At 46.8% G+C, this 22963-nt stretch overlaps 1 long non-coding RNA gene across 1 annotated transcript; it reads right to left on the reverse strand.

Annotated features, from left to right (window-relative positions):
- Positions 1-13711: 13711 nt before the first annotated feature.
- On the reverse strand, positions 13712-22044 carry Gm33998. Its single transcript, XR_388694.3, has 3 exons — positions 21237-22044; positions 18480-18567; positions 13712-15684 (listed from the first exon to the last, which is right to left on the reverse strand). It is a non-coding gene; the product is annotated as a predicted gene, 33998 (long non-coding RNA).
- Between the last annotated feature and the right edge of the window lie 919 nt (positions 22045-22963).

Consider the following 22963-nt stretch of genomic DNA (forward strand, 5'->3'; position numbering starts at 1 on the left):
AAAAGACAGAGAGACCTTATCTGAATAAACAAAGTCAGAAATGAAAGAGGGACATAATGACAGACACTGAGAAAATTCAAAGAACCATGAGGTCTTACTTCAATCGTCTGTACTCCACATAAATTGGAAAATCTTAACAAAATGGACGACTTTCTAGACAGATACCACTTACCAAAGTTAAATCCAGATCAGGGAAATGATTTAAAGAGCCTTGTAACTCCTAAGGAAATAGAAGCAGACAAATATCTCTCAACCAAAAAAAAAAAAAAAAAAAGCCAAGAGCCAGATGGTTTTAGTTCAGAATTCTACCACACCTCAAAAAGAGCTACTACCAATACTCCACAAACTATCCCACAAAATAGAAACAGAAGGAACACTGCCAAACTCATTCAACGAAGCCACAGTCATCCTGATACCTAAACCACACAAAGAACCCCAAAAAGGCAAAACAAATAGAATCAAATTGAAGACCCTGAGATAAATTCACACACCTATGGATACTTTAACTTTTACAAAGAAGGCAAAACCATACAATGGAAAAAAGAAAGTATCTCAACAAATGGTGTTGGTCTAACTGGATGTCTGTATGTAGAAGAATGCAAATAGATCCATATCTATTACCCTGCACATAACTCAAGTTCAAGTGGATTAAAGACCTCAACATAAAAACAGATATAATAAATCTAATAAAACAGAAAGTGGGGAATAGCCTTAAACTCACTGGTACAGGAGACAAGTTCCTAAACAGAACACCAATGGTTCAGGCTCTATGATCAACAGTTGCTAGGTGGGACCTCATTAAACTAAAGCTTCTGTAAGCCAAAGGGCACTGTCCATAGGACAAAATGGCAGCCTGCACATTGAGAAAGGATCTTCACTGAGTCTACATCTGACAGAGAGCTAATATCCAAAATTTATGAAAAACTCAAGAAGTTAACAACCCAAACAACCCAATTATAAAATGGGGAACAGAGCTAAACAGAATTCTCAACAGAGGAGTCTCAAGTGGCTGAGAAGCACTTAAAGAAATGTTCAAAGTCCTTAGTCATCAAGGAAATGCAAATCATAACAATTCTGCGATTCCATCTTACATCAGAATGACTAATATCAACAACTCAAGTGACAGCACATGCTGGCGAGGGTATGGAGCAAGGGGAACACTCCTCCATTGCTGGTTGGAGTGCAAACTTGTACAACAACTTTGTAGATCAATACGGCATTTTCTCAGAAAACTGGGAGTAGTTCTACCTCAAGACTCAGCTATACCACTCCTGGGTGTATACCCAAAAGATGCTCTACCATCTCACAACGACATCTGCTCAAACATGTTCATAGCAGATTTATTCATAATAACCAGAAACTAGATACAACCTAGATGCCCCTCAACTGAAGAATGTATAAAGAAAATGTGATGTATCTACACAATGGAGTATATTCAACTATTAAAAACTAAGACATCATGAATTTTGCAGGCAAATGGGTGGAACTTGAGAATATCATCCTGAGTGAGGTAATCCATACCCAAAAGAACATGCATGGTATATACTTACTTATAAGTGGATATTAGCCATAAAATACCGGAGACCCATGTTACACTCCACAGACTCAAAGAAGCTAAACAAGAAGGAAGGCCCAAACAAGGATACTTGAATCTCACTTAGAAGAGGGCATAAAATAGTCATAGGAGGAGGGAGAGATGGAGGGAGAAAAGGGTGGGAGAGGAGATGTGGAGGGGAAAGGGGGGGGGTCATTCAGGATCAGATGCGGGGAGGGGCAAGATAGATGGCCAGATGGCCATGAAAATGAATGGAGAGCGGGGCAGTGGTGGTACATGCCTTCAATCCCAGCACTTGGGAGGCAGAGGCAGGTGGATTTCTGAGTTCAAGGCAGCTTGCTCTACAGAGCGAGTTCCAGGACAGCCAGAGCTATACAGAGAAACCTGTCTCGAAAAACCAAAAAAAGAAAAAAGAAAAGAAAAGGAATGGAAATCTGCAACTGATGGGGGTGGGAAGGTGGGGGTGGATCTCAAGAATTTGCCAGAGACCTGGGGTAGGAGAGATAATCAAGAATCAATGGGAGGGGGCGACCTTAGCTGTGACTCACAGCATTGGGGATATGGAACCTGAAAAGGCTAGGCAGGAACTCCAGTGGATCGATTGGGACACCAACCCACCCACAAAACATCCAGCCCCAAATTTATCCTATCTACAAGAAATGCAGGGATGGGGAAGGAGCAGAGACTGGGGAAACAGCCTAGCAATAGCAGGTCCAACTAGAGAACCATGCCATGGGCAAGCAACAATCCCTGACACTGTTAATGATACTCTGCTATGCTTGCAGACAGGAGTCTAGCGTGGCTGTCCTCTTAGAGGCTTAGAAGGGGGAATACAATAGCCATAGGAGGCAGATGGAGGGAAGGAACAGGGTGGGAGAGGGGAGTGTGGGGGGTTCAGGATCAGGAGTGGGGAGGGACAGAAGAGATGGCCAGATGGCCATGAGAATGAATGGAAATAAGTCCCCCAGCAGCTGACTCAGACAAATGCAGAGACCCACAGCCAAACAGAGGATGGAGCTTGGGGACTCTTATTGGAAGAGTTGGGGGAAGGGCTGAAGGACCAAAAGGGGATAGGAACTCCACAGGAAAGCCAAAAGAGTCAACTAACCTGGACCCTTGGAGCTCTCAGAAACTGAACTACCAACCAAAGAGCATACACCGGCTGGACCTAGAGCTCCACCCCACCCCCACATCTGTAGCAGATGTGTAGCCTGGTCTTCATGTGGGTCCTGAACAACTGGAGCAGGGCTATCCCAAAAGCTGCTGCCTGTTTGTGGACTATGTTCTTCCATCTGTCTTGTCTGGTCTCACTAGGAGGGGATGTGCCTAGCCCCACAGAGACATGATATGCCAAGGCTGGACAAGAATACTCGGGGGACCTACACCCTCTCACAGGAGAAGGGGATGGGGATAAGGGAGGAACTGTGGGAGGGGACACAGATAGGGATACCGAGTAAAGGAACATTTTTTTATGTGTATGAGTGTTTGCTTTGCATGTCTGTAACTGTACCATGTGCACGCCCATTGCCTGTGAAGGCCAGAAGAGGGCATCAGATCCCCTGGAACCGTACTTTTGAGCCACTATATGAGCTCTGGTAAAGCAGCCAGTGTGCTTAACTGCCAAGCCATCTCTCCAGCTTCCGTTTTTGTTTTCTTAAAGCTATAAGCTTAGCTGAATGCTTTTTAAAAGCACAGTTCCACTTCCTTAGAAGATACAGTGTTGTTCAGATTATCCATAGAATTTTTAAAATGTGCTGTGGTATTATGGAATCCCATAGACTTTTTGTCATTATATAAAGCATATTATCGTTATTGGTAAATATTCTTTTAAAAACACTTATTTTTAGCCAGGCATGGTGGCATATGCCTTTAATTCCAGCACTTGGGAGGCAGAGGCAGGTGGATTTCTGAGTTTGAGGCCAGCCTGGTCTGCAGAGTGAGTTCCAGGACAGCCAGAGAAACCCTGTCTCAAAAAACAAAACAAAACAAAATATGTATATATAAAACCTGAAAGCTGCAGACCTCAGAGCTATGGACAAGTCAGAGACATAAACTAGATTCTCAATCCCACCCTCTCTAAATTAGCCTTTAAAACCAGTGAAAGTTGGCCCAACTTTCTACCCGTGGCCTTTCCTAGAGCAAGATATAACCCCTCAGAAGGCAGGATTCCTCCTCTATGAGATTATGTTTGAAAGCCACCCCCCTTTTCCACCCTGTTTAAGAGACTATTGCTGCAGACATTATTAACTGGTCTCTTCTGAAGAATCTCCAGTCTCTCCAACAGGTCCAGACTGCAATCTATTCTAGGGTTCGAGACACCTATCCAGTTCCTTTCTTGGTGCCTTGTCATTTATTCTGACCTGGGGACCAAGTGTACATCAAGAAGTTTCAGAAATAGAAACCTGACTCCCGCCTGAAGGATGCCTGCATGGACTCATCACTTCCATGACAAGCCTGTTCCAACCAGGAGCAGAAATGGAAACCAGCTTACCTGGACCAGATGCACTCAAGCTAAGGCTTTCACAACCTATACTCCTGTTTGGTTATATATGCCCTCTGAGTCTGGCTAGACTGTCTGCTTAATCCTTTACTCTTGCCTCATTCCGCACTGGGAAAATCCTGACAGAGACAAAGTACACTGGAGCCAAATAGCATATGTTTAAAACTGATCTCATAAAACTTTTTGTTTTGTTTTGTTTTGTTTTTTGTTTTTGCTTTTTTTTTTTTTGAGACAGGGTTTCTCTGTGTAGCTCTAGCTGTCCTGGAACTCACTCTGTAGACCAGGCTGTCCTCAAACTCACAGAGATCCACCTGCTTCTCCTGAATGGTGGAACTAAAGGTGTGTGCCACCAGACACAAAACTCTTAAACCTTCCCGCAATCAAGGCTAAAAGTTACCTTCTGACAGAATTAGAGAGATTGCCTTCTAAAATCCTACATGATTAGAAAACATTATATATTTATTATTATTAAAAATAAACTTCATGAAAAATGAAAGATCATTTAGATAAGAAACAGTACAGCTGGGTTCATGCCTTTAGTCCCAGCACTCAAGAGACAGAGGCAGGCAGATCTCCGTGAGTTCAAGCTAGCCTGGTCTACAGAGTTAGTTCCAGGACAAACAGAGGCAAGTGAGACCCTGTCTCAAATAAACAAACAAACAAGACAACATAATTCCTGGTATCATAAAATATTTTATTAAAATCCATGGCTTACAACCTTCCTCGTTGGCCTGAATGGCCCCTTCCACTTCCTTTTTATAAGACTTGCCTTGCATAGTCAAATGACTTTTAAAGTTCATCAGACAAATTGCCTTGGTTAAACTAATGATCCTCAGGACCCAGTATTTATCCCTTAGCCAAGGTCTAAGACTTGAAAGTAACAGAAAGGGAGGGGGTGTAAGGGATAAAATGACTACGGAAACCCATCACGTGCCAACTTTATTTTGTGTCTGTCTAGATGCTTCGCCGTCCATCCTCCAACAGCCTTGGCAACGCTTTTTGGAACAGTCTATGAACTTGACCATGGTCCAAACATATTATGTAGTGTCTGGAATATACAGCTGAGCATTGTAAAGAAAGATGTTTCTAGGCCACTCCAAATCCCTTACTAGTGTAACTTCCACGTCAGACACTGATGTAACTGTGCCTTTCTTTTTAAATGCCATACACCTGACTGGGGCACCAAGAGACTTCACAGCGGCACAGGTCACTCTTGATCTCGCCATTAATAAAAAGAACTCCAAACTTTTAATTAGTTTAATCGGCATGGTTGTCAATAATTATCTCGCCTGGATAATTTCACTGTGACAGTATATTGATGTATAGCTGCTCTCCAATGTGCTCAAATGTGGTTGTAAACACTTGGTCTCATGGATCATAGCATAGCAGCTTGGATTGTTCTACCTCTGAATGACTTCTTCAATGTCCAGATGCACCGCTGTAAAAAACTATGTGCACCACTTTCTAATAAACCCTTTGTCATCTCTGTCTCCATGCATGCTGTGTGACTAGTACAGCCATTCTCACCTTTAACTTTTTTTCCTGTTTACAGGTTCATCAGGATGCTCTGCTGCGGTCCTAATAATGTATGTCCTGCTGTTCTTCTTCAGGCATGTTTAGAGCTGTAAAACACCCCTGTTTGCTTTGCTGTAAGCACATCTGTTTATGCTGCAGCTTTGGGACATTGGTTTTTGCAAACATCCAAATGTGTAATTTTTTGTACAAATGGATAACGAGCTGCTCTGCTAGCACATTCACACGCAGTGATGTGGTGGTACAACCTCGGATCTCCCGTGTCATAATTCCAGGAGTGTGGATGTCCAGCACCCCTGAGTCCTGCTAGACGTTTACATTTGTGTGTGTTTCTGTAGCAGTGTATTTGTCTACAATGTGCTTGAATGAGCTTGTGAACACTTGGTCTCATGGATTCTAGAATATCAGTTAGAATCGCTCTACCTCTGAGCTTGTTCGTCAATATCAGGGTGCACTGTTAGAACAATATGTTCATATGCCCTGATTTCTAATAATATTTTTATCACTTCTGTTACACACATCTGTGTTTGGTGCAGACCAATACAACCATCCTTGCCACCATAGGTTTATTACCTCCCGGTATGTGTCCACCTCAGGGCACTGCTGTACTTCTAAAAACATATGTGATATATATTTCTAATTTAGAAATCTTCAGAGCTATACAAGAACCTCCATCTGCTCTGTTACAAATGTAAATCTGGTTACACTGCATAGTAGGACATCAATTTTTGGCAAACATGCAACTGTGTGGTGTTTCCATCCAAGGAAGGTGTGAGCTGCTGTGCTGGCCCATCCACGTGCATCCATGTGCATCGATGAAGCAGTACATCCTTTTATCCTTTATAGAATTTTCACAAGGGCAGATGCCCCATACCCATGGGCCCTCTTTTAATATCACATTTCTATTGTTTCTGTAAGAGTCCGTGTGTATACGGCTGTTCTCATCCGATGCATTTGGGTTTGCATGTAAATAAAGGGCCTCACAGACACTACAACACCTGTTTCAACCGTGCTTCCTTTGAAATGGTTCTTCAGTGTCGAGTGCGGTTTAGCACCAATATAGTGACCTACTGTACCCGATATTGCTATGGTTGCATGAACATGCAACTCTGACGGCTTAAATTAAAACGATTTTTTAGGATGAAGTGATTTTTTTGTTTGTTTGTTTTTGGTATAAGAAGCAAGACTGGGGAACCTTGGCCATCCTGACAGCAGACAGTGGATGGTGCGTAAGTATTCATTATCGCAGTCTCTTTGATCTGTGTATCTGAACTTCTGCATCATTAACGATTTTAAACATATCATTTCCCTCGAATTAATAATCTGTATGCTGAAGTTCTTGGAGAAATACATGTCGATGGTCCTAGCCTATTCTGAAATTTGTCAGAATCAAAAGATAAGGGGCAGAGGGGGAAGAGGCTGGGTAGCAGTTGCACAGGTCAGAGGTCTCGGCACAGTTGCTCAGGAAAGAGCAAGTCCCAGCACCTGGTGTAGTGTGGTAATTGTGGTTTCCTATTTATTATGCTTTTGTTCTTTTCTTATTTAAAAACAAGTTACATGTAATATATTTTGATCATATTATTCCCCCGCCCCAACTCCTTTCAGATTCTCCCCACTTGCCTACCCACCTAACTTCATGTTCTTTTTATCTATCAGACCAAAAACAAAAACACCTTCCCAAAGGTCAAACCAAAACAACAACATCAAAAGGCAAAATAACCAAAGCAAACCAAAAAGCAAACAATGAAAAAAAAAACCCAACATCGAGTCTGTTTTGGTTAGTAAACTACTCCTGGGCATGGGACCTACCCTGGAGTACGCTTTGATATAGTAGCTAGTGACCCTGCATTGAACAAAATTGATTTTTCCCCTTCAAGACTCTCTATGCAAGGTTTACAGATCTATGTGGAAGAGGGGGCAGAAAGATGGTAAGAGCCAGGGGTGATGGACAGCTCCAAGGAAATGGTGTCCTCCAGACACAGCAGGATTGATGCCCATATGAACTTCCACATACTGTGGCAGCATGCACAAACCCTGCAAGGGCTCAAATTCCAGCACAGGGAAGGGGGGGCAGACACAAACTCTCACCCCTAGCCAAGAATCTATTCACAAGTGATTATGTGTTTTTAAAGACTTGAAGAGAGTGGGGCTGGAGAGGTGGCTCACTTAAGAACACTTGCTCTGGCAGAGGACCTGGGGTTAGTTCTCAGCATGCACATTGCACGGGGGCATAGTTCATAACAAAACTACCTATAACTTCAGGAGACCACATTCCTTCTGTCTACTGCAGGCATCTACACACATAGCTACTACTCAGGTGCACACACAAAGTAAGTAAGAGATGCATGAAAAAGAAATCTCTTTCTTAAGTGGGAAGTTCATGGGCTCTCGTCACAAGGAAACGGTATATGCCCAAGGAGACAGAGCACCAAACACTCTTGGCACACTCTGCATCGTGTGCGTCAAACCATCACCTTGTACTTTGTGTTCAAGGAGAAAAACTAGTTTCCATAGACATGAATACAGAAGATTCCACAGGAGTTGAGGACAGACACACCTTACATTGATTTTTACATGTGTACCAGTGAGCCCTATTTGTAGTCATTAAGAAGTGCAGTCAAGTCCTGAGTGACTCCCATGTTTTGGGACTAATATGTATCCCAGGAGTGGCAGTGAAGCCTGTATCGAGTACCAGGGCAGTCTGATTTCAAACAGCTCAGGTGGATGCAGATGCCTTGTCCCCTGGAGATCACCACAAGGATGCTGGAGACTGACTCCTCCTAGGGTGCACACTGTTGGCCAGGCATGGAGGAGATGGAATAGTTCAAGTTCAGGCTCCTCCCCTTGAGAGCTGACATCCCCTCAGGGTCTCCAATAAAATACAACTGCTTCTTTCTGTTTCTTGTATCTCTCTCCACCCTGTTTGCTCTGAGTGGGCTCTGCTTTCCCTCACTGTCTTTATAGGGGTCTCGGATTCTACTGATGTTCCAAGAGCAAAATGCATTGAGCAGTCCTCTCCAGGGACGGTCTTTTGTACAGAGCTTTCTGTGAGCAGTGGACTCCTCTGGCTGGTTGGTTAGCAAGGCCAGATGGGAAAGGAGGGTTAAAAAGGAACTATGGACTTGGCCCCTTTCCTAGCTTTCTGAATGAATTCAGAAGCAGGCCGAACACAGCTGTTGGGGCTTGATTCTCAGGGAAACTACAAGGCCTCTAGCCATGGTTTTCATCGTCACAGACAACAGTTCTACTATGTGTGAGGTTGACAACCACCCATCTAGCTTGAGACCTCAGCCCCTCCCCATCCTGTGTTCCTTCTGTCACCTCGTATGGGGTTCCATGCATTGTGGCAGTATCCTAGAGCTGGGGTATGGTATGCTGACAAGGCCACACTTTATTGGTTTGCAGGCTTTTCCTTGGACCCAGATTGGTTGTTTCCAGTGATCCCAGGTGGGACTGGCTTCCTTCACAGAATCTTTCTTCCTTTCCTGTTAATTTCCTGGTCAGCTAGACACCAAGACACAAATGCGGGGCCAGGAATGGGGTCATACCTGTCAATGTGTCTTAGCCAGGGTCTGGGTCCTCTAGAGTAACAGAACTTATAGAATATATATATATATATATATGGAGAGAGAGAGAGAGAGAATGAATCCAGCAATAGCTTCCTATGAATGGGAGGTCCAAGAATCCAGTAATTATTCAGTCCATGAAGTTGGGTATTCCAGCTGGTCGTCAGTATATGCTGGGATCCTAAAGAAGTAGGCTCTAATGCCAGTGAAGGAATGGACTTGCTAGTGAGGGTGAGAGCAAGCAGGGCAAGAACAAAAGCTTCCCTCTTCCACAACCTTATATGGCTTCCAGCAGAAGATGTGGCCCAGATTAGAAGTGGTCTTCCGACTTCAAATTAAGCAAAAATTCCTCAAAGGCGTGCCCCTCCATTTGGAGGTTTTAGTCAATCCAGATGTAGTTAAGTTGACAATCCATCACACAGAGTAAGTGGGAAAGAACACTGAGGTGACATAGACGCAAAGCCAGAAACAGGTCCCTTCCCATCTCGTCCCAGGATTCATCTGGAAGTAGATGTGGAGTACAAAGAGATGACAGCAAATGGAAATCTTCTAGAAAAGTAAGTGACCCTGGCCTGCCCTGAAGGTGGCATTTTCTCCATTCACGGAGCTTTCCTCTTCTGTGATTATGGGTTTGACACTGAGCTGGTCTCTCTCTGGTGATGAAATCACTCGCCACTTCTAAGTGACGCCCACAGAGCCTCTGTTCCCTCACATATGTGATACCTGTGCTACCTCGTGTCCGCACTCACAGCCTGCTTGCAGATTGTGAGCAACAGAGATGAGAAGAGACACAGCCCATTTCCTTTCCTCTTCTTCTCTGCGGTTGTGTTTAGAGAGGGGCTCTTGCTTTTTTCCATGACACCAATTGGGCCAATGAATTTGTTGGGCTCCATGCTGAGGAAAGCAGATGTTGGGTCTCTCTTGAAATTATAAGAGGTTTGAATGGCAACAACTCATTAAGGATGTGTGCCCAAGGGAATGGGCAAAAGAACAGATAGCCAATGCGAGAGGGGCCACACAAAGCAAAGTTCTGCAGAACATAGGCTCAATTGCTCTCTGGGGCAGCCCCACAAGGCAGGTCCCATGGCAGGATCCTAGCCTGAGCTACAGTTTCCATTCTCTCTCCTCCTGGTCTCTCTGGAAGATGGTGGCACTTCTCAGCCTTGTAGGTAAAATTGACAAGGTCTTAGGAGGACTGTGACTGTCCTGGAAAGAGTCACTGGTGTGCAGAGTGGAAACAAACGTGTATTATTTAGGCCATCAGCATGCAAGGAGAGTAGCCACAAGACAGACAGGAATGGTCCCAACAAAGAGACAAGACACTGAGGCTTCAAGCAACACACACGTGTAGTTAATCTTCTGTCCTTTCCACTTCATAGTGTATCTAGGCAATTTCAGGCCTCAGCTTATAAATCGGCATCTTTCTATCTGGCTTTTATGCAGCATTCATCCCTGGATACATTATCATGTATATTACCTGCCTCTATTTGGTGGGGTTTTGTTCCCGGTCTTGAAAGAAAAAACATTCTTTGATAAATATTCACATGCTAGCTTGTCACAGGCAATACACAAAGTGTCTATGTGGGATAAATGCTTTCTAGATGAGAAGGCATGTGCGTTAAAAAAAATTATGTCTATACCAACTCACATGCCCACGCCAACAGTGTTATCACCATTCTGGGTCATTGCCAATCAGATAGTTCTTGGTTTGGATTTACACTTCTCCAATGATACATGACTAAGTGCTTCTCCTTCATCCAAGAGCCATTTGTGTTTCTTGTTCTGGGAATTGCCTGTTTTGTATTCTCATTTTTTCTTTACCCTCTTGCTTTATCGACCTATAGAAATACTTTACATAGTCAAGAAATTTTGAATCAGGCAGTGGTGGCACAAACCAAGTCCCAGCACTAGGGAGGCAGAGGCAGGAGGATCTCTGAGTTCAGGGCCAGCCAGGTCTACATAGTGAGCTCCAGGACAGCCAGAGCTACACAGAGAAACCCTGTCTCGAAAAAACAAAATGAAAAAAAAAAAAGAAGAGGAGGAAGAAGATGAAGAAGATGGGGAGGAGGGAGAAGAGGAGGGAGAGGATGCGAACAAAGAAGAGGAGGAGGAGGAAGAAATTTGTGTTTTGTGCTGAGTGATTTAACAATGGAGGCAAAGGGAGGGATAATAACTTTGCATATTACTTCTGCTACCTCAGTCTCATGTCCAGATCCATCCTTTCCAGCCAATGGTTCTTTGCTTCTTCCTTTTTGTCTTCCCATTTCCTGCCTGCTTTGTCCTGGCTAAAATTCCCAGAACTGGTTTCAGTAGTGAAAGAAAACATGATGTCTGTATTTCACCACATTAAGGATTTTAGGAGTTGGGTCTGAATGATGTGATTTTCTTCCTCTAAGTGGGTACTCCACCTGATAGATAACCTGGGTCCCCTGATTACCAGGTCATTATGATGAATAATCCCTCTTAGTCAGCCCAGACTTGGGTATTGCAGCCTCCTCTACTCTGTCTTTGCCTCATCGCCACTGATTGGAAGGTGGCATGACTGCATAGTTTTTCAGTGACTCTGAGGTGTGGATAGTGGGTCTCTATTGTTCTCATGAGACCCTCCAAAGTCAGGGGTATTGGACCCTGGCAAGTCTGCCCTGGACACTGTGTGGTGATTTGAAAGAGAAATTCCCCCATCGTCTCAGCCTTTGAACACCTAGTCTCCAGTTGGTGGTGCTGTTCACCTAGTCTCCAGTTGGTGGCGCTGTTTGGGGAGGTTTATGTGGTACAGCGTTGCTGGAGAAGTGTGTCACTGGGCGTGGGCTTTGGGATTAAAAGCCTTGAGCAGCTTCCAGTTTCACATTCTCTGCTTTACTCTCCTGGTTGAGATGTGAGCTCTCAGTTTCTTGCTCCTGTCACTATGCCTGCCATTTGCTGCCATGTTTCCCTGTCGAGATGGACTTTTATCTTTCTGTAACCATAAGCACATATAAACGCTTCCTTCCCTGAAGTTGCTTTGGGTTGTGCTGTTTTACCAAAGAAATGGGGAGGTGACGAATAAACATGCAAAGGATGCAAATGGGCTGGGAGCTGGGAAGGGCTCACACTGTCTTTCAGCAAGATTCCCTCATCATGGGATACACACCCCCACACAGAGATGCACATACACACATACACACATATACACACAAGCACACACACATACGTGCACACACGCACACATACGCACACATGACTGTACAGGAAGGGCTCAGGATGGAGAATGCTAACAGAAAAAGACCCAGAAGAAAGGTCCCCAGAAGGCCCTGTAGTCATTGGCTGGCTCCTGGACTGTGGTGTTCTTGCCTCCTGGTCACCCTGTCAGTGTCTGGATCTCACAGGAGCCACCTGCACTTAGGTCTTAGGCTTATGCTGGGGAAACTGCTGTAGGGACAAGTCCTACCAAGAAACCAGGTGCACCCTATTCTAATCTGTAGTCTCTCTTGGCTACCAGACACCAGCAACTTACACAAAACTTACATAAGCCTGGGACCCCAAGCAAGAGCCCTTTGCTAGTATGTGGAAGAAATGGCTGCATAAATGGCCAGAGGAATTGGGTTATAGTCCTCCTAGAGACAGCCAGGGAGCCCTAACGTGGATCCTCAAAGCCTTACATGCTAGGCAGCCCACAAGTGATGGACTACTCTGTCATAGAGATTGAGTGCTCTCCCAGAAACCCTGCCAAGCCAGTTGGGAAACCTGTCCAGCCAGTGCAGAGCCTCCGGGATCACAATCCTCACTTAGGGGCAGGCAGTATCAGTCAAGCGCTGCAGTGGCTTTCCCAGTCCCAGATGCCTTAATATACAGGGCTCCCTCCAGGTCTGCCCTAGGCCACACCCAGGGAGGGATGAAGTCCTTAGCCTTTGTAAGATGCCAAGCAGGATTTCAGCATTCATGTGTGGATCCTGAACAGCCTGATGTAGCATATCAGGATAGGGCTGAGGACAGGGGACACACGGGGTCCACTGTCTATGTGTAGAGCTTCCGGCCATTCAGAGGAAGGGATAGGAAGAGCAGCAGCTTGAGCCAAGAACAGAGGGGCAGGTGGTCAGGGAAGATAGTGCCGAAGAATAAATAGTCAAAGGATCACCATGAATTCACAGCGAGTTGGAGCTGAATTCAAGGCTACCTTGGGCTACAGTGTTAGACCCTGTCTCAAAAAAAGGCAAAAAGAGTCTGAGGACACAGCTCATTTGGCAGAGTGCTTGCCCCAGCATGGATGAAGTCCTGGGCTCCATCTCTAGTACTAGTGATCAAAACTGCATGATGATAGATACCTATGACCCAGTGTTCATGAGGCAAGAAAATCAGGAGCTTGGGGGGAGGGGCGATTGACAGGGCGTGTAGGGGCTGGGGTGGGGTGGGGAGGCTATTCATTCTCTGCCACATGTGAGCTCCAGGCTAGCCTGAATACATGATGCATTGTATCTATAAACAGGAAGGAAAGGGGGTGAGAGGAGGGAGAAAAAGAGGAAAAATTCTCCTCAAACCATGTCTGTGTGAAATATAACAGACTTTTTTTTTATGTCATTACATCCTAAATAATATAGCGATTTGCACGATTACATTGTGCTGGGTGCTATGTGCAATCTAGGCAAACTTTGAAGTCCGGGAGAGCATGTGCATCGGGCCTTGAGCGTCTGTAAGTTTGAGCGTCTGCATAGGCCCTCCAACCAGTCCCCCAAACACTTAAGGACTGCAGTGTTTGGTCACTCCCTACCTCCAGGTCTCTCTGACTCCAGACATGAGCTGATGATGGTAAGACTTTGTAGCATTAAAGCGTGAGAGGCAGAACAAACGGGGCTGAGCTACGTCCACTGTCCATCTATCTCTGCGTGTACCCTGCTCCCAGGCTGTTTGGCATGACTTGGGGCGGACTCCTTGCTCTGATCTCAGCTCCTTCCTCCTGCTCCCCGGCTGGCTTGTTTAACCACTGTGGGTGTTCCTACACTGAAACTAGACAGTCCTTGGAGTTCTCACTAACAAGTCTGGGCAAGTGGAGGCCAAAGCCTGACCTCAACTGCTTACCCATGTTCTGTCACCTCCAGCCCGAGGCTGCACCACCACTAGATGAGGGGCTGTGGTTCCTAGGTTCAGATGTGGGCTGGCTGTACCCTTTTGTAGAGTCAGGCTGAGAGCCAGGGCCATAACGTAGTGATCCCCAGCCTGCATCTGGTCAGCACATGTGCTGAATCTGGCAGACAATTTCAATTTTTTTAAAAATTGAATTCATCGCCAACATTTGAATATCACTAGTTTCCTTGTAGAAATACATTTAAAAATTTTTTAAATTTATTGATTAATTGATTGAATCTTTGTAAAAACAGGTCTGCTTTCCAACAAGGTACCTTTGTCAGAAAGGGTTGAGGCTTGAAGGACACAGTCCTCTTACCAAGCCGCTCTATCTCTTGATGCTGTATACCCAGCTCTTAGGCGTCTGAGTAGTAATCTAGAACTTTCTTCTCATTGCATGACTCAGAAATGGTAAGAAGACTCTAAGTAAGTCTAACAAAACACTTAGGAACTGAACTGTATCCTGCCCCCACTACAGGTCTCAAATCTCTTCAGCAAGATGGATGAGAATTCCATACAGCTAGGACAGCTGGAATTTTGGGGAGGCAAAGATACATTCCCAGAATCCCCCAGAGTCCTGAGGACACCCACACCCTTTGTCCCAGCCACCGTAAGAAAGGCTACACTGATAAAGGCCCTGGGCAACCGGATGACAACATTCTTGGACTCAGATTGAGTGGGAAGGGCCACCTGCTCAGCACATAGCTCAGGGCTGCCAAGAGGGCAGTGGCTGTTGGGCTACTGGAAGCAGGGGTGCCAGCCCTGCTTGGCATTTCAACAATGCCACAAGTACCCAAGCCATAGTAGGGAAGCCACATAGACTCATTCTGCAAGGACTTAAGGGGAAAATGCCACTCTTGTAGGCGGGGATTCTGGGTCTGCCCACCCGCCCCGACTTAGCTCCTTCTGAACATTGTTATCGAGGAGGGAATACCTCCTCATAAACCCGAGGCACAGACAGGACTGGCTGACACGGTGCCAGGCAGGGCCTTTGGGAGCATGGTCAAGGGCTGGCATGACCCAGTTAGTAAATGATGTGAGCCAGCCGTTCTCCTCATCTGCAGCCCACAAAGGAGTCTGAAATGGCTTCTTCTCTAGGCCAACGTTGTATTATAGTTGCAGTGCTCCAAATGCTGTCAGCGTGGCATAACGAAGGCTTTGTCACAGGTAACAGCAGGGGAAAGTCCACAGGGGATAGGAGAAACAATAGGTCCCTTCCAGATAGCCTCACAGGTCAGGGAAATGTGGTGGCTCTGGGTCACAGAAAGCTTCACAGTCCAAGATTATTTTGTCAGGTTTACCAGGAGGGTGTAGCAGCAGTTGTAGAACATGTTCAAGTTCAGGTCTTGGGACCTTTGGTCAGTGTTTTGCGTCTCTGAGCTCCACCTTAGGTAGGTATGACTCTCAGTCCCCTTTTGAATCTGTTTGGAAGACTGAACAGAATACTGAATGTAAATCACTGGCCATCAGTGGCTAAACGGAGGTGACAAGCTAGCCCACACCATAGCTCCCAAACATGTTTAATCTCTGAGCTTTGGGGTATGCACCACGCTATCTATCTTTCAAGCAGGAAGTGACTCAGGCACCCATCCCAGTGGTTAGCATGGGAGGGAGGAAGTTCCTCTTTAGTGTTTGCGGCAGGTCATCTGTGGTTGGCTACAGTGGCTGGGGATACAGGTTAGGCTAAGTGGGGTGTGGCCAGACCCTTTTGCTCTCAGGAAACATCTCGTACTTTTGCTGAGCATTGGCCTTCTGGGAATATAGACAAGAAGGCATCACACAGAATGTAGCCTTGTAGACCAAGGCTTGGGAAATGTTTCTGTTTATATGGAACAGGAAGTTGGGAAAAAATACTATGGACTCTTTTTTTTTTTCTTTAATACTAGGGCCATCTCTCCCTTTTGTGGGACAGCAACTCATTATCTCCCTTTAATGTCTTGCTATGCACTGTCTCTTTCGATGTTTATTTCCACTTTTTATTAATTTTTATTTTTTTTTTTCAGACAAGATCTCATCTTCCTACCCAGGCTGATTTTACCCCGTGCATCTCTCCAACATCAGCATCCCGAGTGCTCAGTTACAGGGATAAGCCACATGCCTGGCTTCTTTCAACATGTATTTTAAAATGTATTTGCTAACATTAAAATATGAAATCTGGTCGGGTGGTGGTGGTGCATGCCTTTAATCCCAGCACTCAGGAGGAAACAGAGACAGGCAGATCTCTGAGTTGGAGGCCAGTCTGGTCCACATGATAAATTCCAAAGTAGCCAGAGCTACAGAGTAAAACCTTATCTTCTCAACAATGTGTATGTGTGTGTGTGTGTGTGTGTGTGTGTGTGTGTGTGTGAATGTGCGTGCTGTACCCATGTAACAGCCTATAAGTTGGCCACAGAAGAATGGTAAAATGGTATGTCCACAGGTACCAGGAGGGTGAGTCTTGAAACCACGAGGCTGGGTGAAGGCTGCAGACCACAGATCATATGCCATATGACTTTATGATGTGAAAATGTCCAAACAGGCAAGCCAAAGAGTCAGAGGCCAGATGAGCGTGGGGAGCAGAGAAAGGTCTGAGTGAATGTGTGTTGCTGAACACAGCCATGTCAAGGACCCCAGTGCCTCAGACCCATGGGAACTGGCAAAGCCTTCATCTGATCCGAGTGTGAATATAGACAGTGTATTCAGAAACGATCAACCAACTTCCTCCTCTGGGATGACTGCAGCCCAAGACTGATCCCCTACAAAGACTTCTCAGAAAGATTAACTAAACATGTCTCCTGTTTATGTGTATACTGTGAGCCTGCTTCCTTATCCAGCTGTATATGATAAACCCTCTACCTTGGCTCAGAGTATAAATAAAGGTGCTGGGATTCCCCACTGTTGGTGGCACCGCTGGTGCCCTCCACTAGGGTGAGCACAGCCCACCTGATCCCAGCTTTTCCGTGTGTATCCTTTCTTCATCCCTTCAACGCCCCACTTAGGTCAACCCTTACAGCTGTACAGAATGTGGCACATCAGCGGCTGGAGTTGCAGCCCAGTGGAGACATAGATGGCACTGGCGTGAAGAGAACATGTAGGAATGGGAGACGTGGCTCAGCAGTTAAGAGCACTTGCTGCTATTGCTGAGGACTCGAGCTCAATTCCCAGCACCTATGTCACATGGCTTCCAACAGCCTAGCTTCTGCCTTCAAGGGACCCGACACTGTCTTCTGGCCTCTACAGGCACTGCACTCATATGCACATCCCCACACATAGACACATAACTAAAAATAAATTAACAAAAAATATGTAAAATGAGGCTGTGGTGGCAGTTGCACGCCGAATGGGACAGAAAGCAGAAGAACAGATATCTAGGCATAAATAAGGTACATGAATGATACCTCCATGAAGATGTGGATTAGTCTGCCAAAGTGTGACCAAGTGTCACCGACTGGGCAGCATTTCACATGTGAAATCGCTCTCCCCATGCAGGCAGGCCCACCCAGAACCCTGTGGGAAGGCCTTCCTCCAGACATTGCCCTGGCAACAGCTGGTATCACCATGCAGGCCCCACCAGTGAGTGCATTTGTACCCTGTTTCATCTTGGTATGAAGACATGAATCTATTGTGTTGGAGCCTATCCTAGCTGCATAGAAGATGCAGTAATTGTTCACACAGCTGCAGGCAGTTTGTAGGGTTCATAGCCAGAAGCAGGGTCTTGAGAGGATCTTTGGCTGTTAAACCCAGGCCTGTGGTATCGCCCCTCCCTCTGACAAACCTCTGTCACCTGTTCCTCAGATGCCTGATTTGACCTAGCTCTGTGTCTTATAGTTCCCAGACCCATGGTTCATTAAAGCTTCTCTGGTCCACAGGCCTGGGAAAATGTCAGTAACTAGCTACACACAGCTTCCGGAAAGGCTACTCAGCCCAGAGCTTCAGTTTACTGTCTAAGGCAGTTAGCCTCTGTAGGGCTAGCAGTGAAAAAGCGCGGGGGGGGGGGTGTTTACTCGTGGCAGGCAGGAATAGCAACACCTGAGGCACAAGGAGTCCTAGGTGAATGGGTCTCCTCTCTCCAAGGTGACTGTCCACTCAGGACTGAGGGGGCAGCTAGGAGTGCCTTGGAGATTCAGGGCACAGTGAATTCCAAGGCATCCAGTGCTGCTACACACCTCCAAAGGATAGCAGGCTTCCCACCCCACACCAGCCTGTGCCCCTCAAGCTGCCCTACCCACTGCCTCTATGCCACACTTACCTAATTGACTGTCTCGGAAGAGGGCTCCTTGAAGCAGATGTTGAGACGAAGATGCTGGCACTGAGCCCCTCCTTTGAGTGACACGATCCTAGGAAGCACCAGTAGCGAGAGACAGTGGAGGGAGGAGGAAGCTTACTTTTTCTGTGCATTGGTGAGAGGGTCTGGATCTGGCCAGAAAATCTGAATGAGCTCAAGGGGACAGACAACCAGGAAGGACAGCCTGGACCCCAGCCAGGGTGTCTACCAGATGTGCAGCTTTGGGCATGTCACAGTGAACTTGCTGATGGAGAGAATGAGCTAGAAGGTCAACGGCAGGCAAAGGATCCAGGCCAGTTTTCTCTCTGAGCCCAGCTGGGTATCTGGCACACAGAGAGCTTAGCAAATATTTGTGGTTCCCAGTGTTACTCTCTCATTATTGATAACAGCTGTCAATTATTGAAGACTCCCTGTGCTCTGGACTCCGTGCTAAGTGCTGGATGTCCTGCCCTTCATCGCCACAGTCCCCTCACACCTGCCATCTGCACTTACACCTGTCATCTGTACTCACACCTGCCATCTGCACTCACACCTGCCATCTGCACTCACACCTGCCATCTGCACTCACACCAGCCATTCCCACTCACACCTGCCATTCCCACTCACACCTGCCATCTGCACTTACACCTGCCATTCCCACTCACACCTGCCGTCTGCACTTAACACCTGCCATCTGCACTCACACCTGCCATGTGCACTCACACCTGCCATTCCCACTCACACCTGCCATCTGCACTCACACCTGCCATTCCCACTCACACCTGCCATTCCCACTCACACCAGCCATTCCCACTCACACCTGCCATCTGCACTCACACCTGTCATCTGCACTCACACCAGCCATTCCCACTCACACCTGCCATCTGCACTCACACCTGCCATCTGCACTCACACCTGCCATGTGCACTCACACCTGCCATTCCCACTCACACCTGCCATCTGCACTCACACCTGCCATTCCCACTCACACCTGCCATTCCCACTCACACCAGCCATTCCCACTCACACCTGCCATCTGCACTCACACCTGCCATCTGCGCTCACACCTGCCATGTGCACTCACACCTGCCATTCCCACTCACACCTGCCATCTGCACTCACACCTGCCATTCCCACTCACACCTGCCATTCCCACTCACACCAGCCATTCCCACTCACACCTGCCATCTGCACTCACACCTGCCATCTACACTCACACCTGCAGAGACACAAGTAATAGTAACCAAAGTCACCCAACTCACAAACAATAAATCTGAGGCTTAACCCAGATGACAGAGCCCATTGTTTTTTTTTCCCCCAGACTTCCTTGTTTTAAATTTTAGTTTAAAAATAATGTCTGGCTGGGCAGGATGGCACATACCTTTAATCCCAGCACTTGGGAGGCAGAGGCAGGCAAATTTCTGAGTTTGAGGCTAGCCTGGTCTACAGAGTGAGTTCCAGGATAGCCAGGGCTACACAGAGAAACCCTGTCTCGAAAAAAAAAATGGTGTCTGGTCTCACACAAGCCTACACTTGAAGTGTAGTGTTCACCAGCACACTGACCACATGATGGAGACAGAACACACCCATCATCCCAACTCCGGGAAGTGGTCACGGTGGCTGGCTTGTAATCTCAGACATTCCTCTCCTTGAAGAGCTCGTCCGTGTACTAATGGAGCCCTTCAGTGTCTGGGTTGAGCAGCTTACCTGTGGCTGCACTGACTTTTCTTGCTTTTCTTCCTTTGTAGAGCCTCTCATATGCTGGTTTCTACCACAGAGCCACACCCCAGATATATATTCTTTTTCCTTTTGAGACCAGAACTGCTCTTAAACTTATAGACTATGTAGCCTTGACTAGCCTGGAACTAGCCTGGAACCCTGTGTAGACCAAGCTAGCCTCAAACTCACGGAGATTCACCTGCCTCTGCCTTCAGTGTGTTGGGCCTGAGGCTTTGGACACCATGCCTGACCTGATAAAGACTCTTCTGAGCAAATTCTGGTTGAGAACTACAGAGGGGGCGGGTTGTTTTTTCCTGGTCTCTTACACAACAGGAGCTTCTAATGAATGGGAAGAAATGAGCATATACCATGAAGAATAGGCCTGTGGGGTAAACACACCAAAGGTGCAGGATCTGACAGTTTTCACTGGGACTTGGTTTAATTCCTTTCCCATTAATAGCCTGTGGGGCCAGAATGGATATATACCACTACTTCTTCTTTCACGGAGATGAAACTAAAACCCAGTGGGACCAGGAAATGCAATCAAGGTCACTGTAAGAATAAGACCCAGCCAGAGCACTACCCAAGTGCCTCCTGTTCCCTCTCCCCTTACACTGGGTACCCATATGACTCTGTGAACTACTGAGTGGACTGCTTAAGAACCTGGAAGTCACGGCATCACACTAATTGACTCGTAGCTCCCGTCAGCTGACTCTAGGTATGGGGACATGTTCCTCTAGCTTTGGTTTCTTCTCTGCATAAAGAAGCTGATATGAGAGCCAGAAAGCCATAATGAGGACAAAAAGTCTTGGAGCCTAGCTTAGGCCTGAAATGGGCACTTGAGACAGAGACCTTCTTTATGGCACGTAATGGTGAAAGTGATGCCCAAGCACGTGTGGCAGTAAGGTTCTATGGAGACGTGTACTCGGATCTTTATTCCTTGGAGCCCTTCTCTCTATGGTCCCCTGTGAGGGGCAGCTGCATTGACTCCCACTTGTCAGTGCTCCACCTGGGCTGACTCACCTCTGGGTGGGGCCCGTCAGGAAGGAGTCCTCACCAGCCAGGCAGCAAGGCCTTCTCAAACTCCAGGCTGCTTAAGCACACCCAGCTGATGTCAGCCAGGCATGAAAAACAGCACCTAGAAAGGCAAGCGTGAAGGCTCCACCTGGGCGGAGACACATATGTGCCCAGGGCTGGCCCAGCTGAGGCCGTGGGCAATAGGATATCCAGATGCTATGTGGCATTGGGCTGCAGGGACGGCCACTCTTCCAGGAAGGCAAATGGTCTTAAACAGATTGTGCCTAAGCAGGTCTAGATACCCAGGTGAGACTGGCAGAGGACCGCAAAACCCGTGCATAGATGGGGAGCCGGTGAGTGGAGAGGTAGCGTGTCTACAGACCTGTAGCCAACCTGTGGTCCTCTAGAGAACCTTCTGAGTCTGTCATATGCTGCCTGGGCACTCATGGGTGTTGATCTTACCTTCCAGCCTTGGGAGGGTCTGGTGCATCTCATGCAAGGCCTCCTTCATTGAGGTACTTCATTCATAGGAATGCTGGAGGGTACCATATAGTCAGACTGGCAAGACTGGAGTGTGCTTGGCTCTGTGTGAGGGCAGATGCTCACCCACTTTACCCAAGCCCTCCACATAATCCCCAAGCCTTAAAGAGCCTCCAGTAGGTGCCACATTCCAGCCAGACATGGGGGACAGAACAACCATCTTGTCTCGTCGAGCTGGCATTCTGCTGCAGAGGACTTTAGAATGAGATGTAACACATACGCCAACTCTGTCACCTCTGAGGAGGGGACTTAGGAGAGATGGAGAAAGCTCTTCCCTAGGGATTCTGGGAAAAGAACCCTCTAGGCTAAGGGCAGCAGGCTTCAGCAGTGTCCTCGCAGGAGTGAGTGGCTCATCACATTCTTGGGAGCCTCAGAGGACCCCCTTTGCGTGGGGGATGTCAGCTTTTTTGTTTTTGGTTTCAGTGCTGGGGATTGAACCAAGTACATGATAAGTAAGTACTCTAACCCTGGGCTATATCCAGCTTGCTTGCTGTGTGTGTGTGCGTGTGCGTGTGCGTGTGCGTGTGCATGTGTGTGTGTGTGTGTGTGTTTAATGATCTTCCTTAGCTCAAACCAAAGACCCTTCTGGCCCAACTGAAGTAATTCTTCTCTTTATTGTCCCCCAGTGTCAGAGCAACCTAGTTCCTTCCTCCTCCATCCTACAAGCTCTCAGGAAAGCTTCCTGGTCGGAAAAGCTAACAAAACACCAGATGGCCTAAGGTATCTTCCCATTAACCAAAAGCAACTAGTCAGGACTGCCTAGCCCCCAAAGAGTGTGAGGCCCAGACTCTGGGAAAGACACAAGACCCAGAGCACCACATGAAGCTGGCAGCTACTCTAAGTGATTGACAGGGACTAGCGGGGACGGGTAGGTGTACTAAGCAAGGAGGTGCTCATATAAGTGCCTAGTCACCAACAGAAGAAGGGGTAGAGCTTTGGGGTCAGATGAGTGAGCCTCAAGCACAGCCTGATTCCTGATCATGGGATTTGGGGATGTGTAACTGCTGTCCCTCTTGTTCTTACTGTAAAACCCAAATCTCAGCCATGTTCCTTTGGGTGGTCCAACCTCATCATTACAGGTCTCTCCTTCCTTTCATTCCTAACACACACACACACACACACACACACACACACACACACACACACCCCACATCCAATCCATCCCACACATATGTTAAAAGCCACCCCTGTGT

The sequence above is a fragment of the Mus musculus genome, chromosome 11 (genome assembly GCF_000001635.26).
Source record: "Mus musculus strain C57BL/6J chromosome 11, GRCm38.p6 C57BL/6J".
NCBI lineage: Eukaryota > Metazoa > Chordata > Mammalia > Rodentia > Muridae > Mus > Mus musculus.